At 48.0% G+C, this 4173-nt stretch overlaps 1 pseudogene; it reads right to left on the bottom strand.

Annotated features, from left to right (window-relative positions):
- Positions 1 to 451: 451 nt before the first annotated feature.
- LOC106009880 (translationally-controlled tumor protein-like) lies at positions 452 to 1259 on the bottom strand (annotated as a pseudogene).
- Positions 1260 to 4173: the final 2914 nt, after the last annotated feature.

The raw sequence follows: 4173 nt of genomic DNA, 5'->3' as shown, positions 1-4173 counted from the left end.
GTTAGAGGACACAAAAGGTTAAGCCTGGAGAAGCTTGATGTTCCTTACTTCTGATGACATCTCTGCTGCCCTGATGATCACAAGTCCTTGGGAACTGAGTTTGCCTTTGGGAACTGTCAGGATGGGCACACTGAGAGGACAGATGTAACTGCTGCTGTCCCTTACTGGGCATCTGGCTTGGCAAGAGATAAGTAAACTAATTTTTTTTTTTGAGTTTAAATGCACTTTATTTTTAGACAACCTACATGACATGTTTTTTTTCCCCTTAAAAAACAATGCCTCCACTCCAAATAACGAAGCATTCAAGATTACGTCAGTCCCTGAGGGCCAGGGATTTAGCTCAGTGGTTCCGCCACCTGCTTTGCAAGCATAAGGTCCCGAGTTCGATCTCCGGTACCAAAAAAACAAAAACAAAAAACAAATGCTGGTTGACATTTTGGGCTGGGGATTTAGCTCAGTGGTTTCGCCACCTGCTGTGCAAGCACAAGGACCCAAGTTCGATCCCTGGTACCAAAAAAAAAAAAAGAAACAAACAAAGAAACAAAGATTACGTCAGTCCCATTTGTCTAAAATCCCAGTGTTGTGTGGATGACATGCAGCAGCCAGTTATGGCAAGTGGTAGATCCAAGATAACCGCCAAATCCATTAACATTTTTCCATTTCTAAACCATCCTTAAAGAAAATCATAAATGGGGTCACACAATCTTCATGGTAGTCCAGACCAACCATCTGAATTCATGTTTGCACCAATAAAGAACTGATAGTTTTTGAAATTAGCAAGGATGTGCTTGATTTGTTCTGCAGCCCCTGTCATAAAAGGTTTAACCCTTTCTGGTCTTTGGTCTTTGAGTTTGCCTTTGATTGATTTCATATAATCTTTGATGTACTTCTTGTGGGCCTCTTTTTTTTTTTTTTTTCGGTACCAGGGATCAAACTCGGGTCCTTGTGCTTGCGCAGCAGGCGGTGAAACCACTGAGCTAAATCCCCGGCCCCTTGTGGGCTTCTTTTGTGAAGCTGGTTTCCTGCAAGTGATGGTTCGTGACAATATCCACACCAGTGACTACTGTGCTTTCGGTACCTTTGCCCAAGGGCCTTCAGCCGGAGGCCTTTCCACCAATGAGCGGGTCATCAGTGTTACCCTCTGTTCTACGGACCATTTTGCCCTCCACCTCCAGGCACAGGCCGCACACAATCTCCCGGATCTTGTAAATGTCGGAGAACATCTCATCGTGGCTGATGAGGTCCCAGTAGATAATCATGAGAGTGGCTGAAGGGAGACGTGGCCCCGCTAGCTTAGCAGGAGCCCGGAGCTCAGAGCGAGCATGGTGCAACCCAAGCGGCGCATGGGGGAGGGGAGAGCAGGAGGAAAAGCAAAACTGATTTTCTTCGATGGATAGTATAATGGCCATTTTACCACCTAAAATTAAGTTATCTGTAGAGCGAATTGTATAGTTTATTTTCCCCATGAAGGAACTTAAACCTAGAGCCTTATACACATTAAGCTCACACTCTACTACTGAGCCATACCCCAAGCCTCTGCAATTTGTTTTTTTTTTGGTACCAGGGATTGAACTCGGGACCTTGTGCTTGCGAGGCAGGCGCCGGAACCACTGAGCTAAATCCCCAGCCCTCTGCAATTGACATACTTTATTTAATTTTTGGGTTTTTTGAGAGAGGGTCTCATTATGTAGTCCAGGCTGGTCCTGAACTCACTATGGATCCCAGACTGGCCTTGAACTTTCTTCAGACCTCCTGCTTTAGCTTCCTAAATGCTGGGATTACAGGTGTGCACCACCATACCTGGCTTGTTGACATGCTATAAAATATACATCCTAAACCAGCTTCTCCATTTCTACCACATCTACCCTAACTCCAGATAACAGCATCTTTTGGTAGGACCATAATAATCATATCATCTCTCTCTCTCATCCTGTTGTACTTATGAAAAAATTCTAAACTGCTTCACTTGGCCTACAAACCTCTATGTAACTGGTCTCTGCCTCTCTATCCAGTCACATTTCCTATTGCCTGGGCTGCCTACTTAATGTATAGGGTTTGATGCAAAATGAACCTTTAGGGCTCCTTGTTAAAAGTGATTAAGAATTGCACGAGGTCAACAGCACAGCGTTTAACCAAGTACAGGCCCTTCCTTTCTGAGTGGGGGCCCTGTGATGCTACACAGTCACATGTCTACAAAGCTAGACCACCTGTCACTCACCCCCTCACCTCGGCAAAGGTTCCAATCTGTTTTAGAGCTTTTGCACTAGCATTTTTCCTGCCTGGAATGCTCTTCTGTCTCATGTGAGCATGGCTCACGCCTCTTCACTAGGGTCTCAGCTGAAAGATCACCAGCTGAGAGGCCATCCCTGATCCCCAACCTAAAGTAGCCATTGAATCACTTTTTGTTGTTGCCTGTTTTAATTCTTTTCTGTTTCTTTTTTAAATTTTGTGTTTAAATATTGACCTTCTCCCCCTGTCGTGCTTGAATTGTCCCCACCAACATTCCTATGTCGAAGTCTCATCCCTTGTACTTCAGAATGTGACCTTATTTGGAAATAGGATCATTGCAGATGTAATTAGCTAAGATGTGAACCCTAATCCAACATAACTGGTGTTCTTTAAAAAGCAGACATTTGGACACCGAGACATATATGAGGAAATGCCATGTGAACACAAAGATGGTCATTTTACAAGCCAAGGATAGAGATCTGGAACAGATCTTTTTTCTCATAGCCCTCAGAAGGAACCAACCCTGCCAACACGTTGGTTTTAGACCTCTAGAACTGAGACAATAATCTTCTGTCTACATCACCCTGTTGGTGGTGCTTTGTTACAGCAGCCCTAGCAAACTAATACACCCCCTTGGAACAAGCTCAGAGAGCTGGAGCCTACTTGTTTGTTCACAGCTCTCCTAGAACACGCCCCTCCTTTAATTCACCACCTTGTAGCGCTGTTGAACTGTTTCGCTGGTTTATATAAACCTGAAAGCCTAGAAAGGGACGAGTGTTGTATCATTTATCTCTTGTAACTACTACTCAGTGAAGGTGGATTGCAGGTGTGCAACAAAAACCTGTTGAGTAGATTAAATCATTTCACTTATTTCCTGATGTCTGCCGAGAGCGCTGGTAGGTACAATGTGTGCGGACTGATAAACCATAGCTGTTATACTCTAGGCTGCGTTATTGTCCACGATGTGCATTCAGCTTTCTGGACAAAGACACTAATAATTGGCAGGTCTCTCAAGTGGGACTCAAGAGACTTAACCGAGATAACAGCTTTTTACAAGCATTGGTCCTTGCTCATTTGGGCATCTTGGTACTTGTAGTCTTGTTCACTGTATCGCTACCCGAAAAGCCAGCTCTGGGACCACAACTCCCATCACCGCAAGAGCACTGCAGCCTTTCTAAGCGCATCCTCAGGAGGGGCGCCCGCGCCACTGACAAACCTGCTGGGCGAAGGGCCCGCCTCCTCGAGCCCAAGAGCCCCCACGATTGGCCAGCCGCCCCGCCTCTCACCAGAGGGAGCGCCAGGTGAATGAAAGGGGGGCGTGTCGGTGCGCGTAGCTCGGTGGCCGCGCGGCTGGGACCTGGTGGAAGGTGAGCTCAGAGAAGCAAGTCCATGCTGTCACATTCTTTGGTTTGGGGAAGATTCGGGGTACCGGAAAGGCCGGCCTGGGGAGGCGGGTAGCAGGCAGGGTTGCCTCTTCTTAGCCTCCTTTGGACCACCCGGGCCCTGGCAACTCCTGGGACCTCAGCCGTGCGATCCAGCGCTCAGCGGCTGACCCGTTTCTGCCTCATGCAGCGACACTTGCCCCCCTTCACTCGCATTGTTCCCCCACCCCCATCCCCACCCCGTCGTCCAGCCGGGGTGTGGGCTCCTGCTCACTCCGATGGTGAATGGTGCCCGGGCGCGAGGGCTTGGCCAAGCTGGGGCAGTGTCCGCTGCAGGGATGGTCACTTTGTCCTTAGGAGGCCACGGGTGGGGTAAGGCCTAGGGCTGAACCCTCGGGGGCCGAGGACCCTGACCAGTAGCTGGTTTCTGTGGTCTCTGCGGATCCGCTGTCTCCAGGAGGGAGGACCCTCTTGGTTTTGCAATTGGCCCTGAAATTCTACCTATGCAACTGGAACTCTACTCCAATGTTCTTTAAATGCATGGGAGAAAGGACTGGTTCCC

Source organism: Heterocephalus glaber, unplaced genomic scaffold, assembly GCF_053883595.1.
Source record: "Heterocephalus glaber isolate CG9 unplaced genomic scaffold, H.glaber_assembly_v1.0 deba00001452, whole genome shotgun sequence".
NCBI lineage: Eukaryota > Metazoa > Chordata > Mammalia > Rodentia > Bathyergidae > Heterocephalus > Heterocephalus glaber.
The sequence above is the reverse complement of the archived record's forward strand: the minus strand, read 5'-3'. Positions and strand labels throughout refer to the sequence as shown.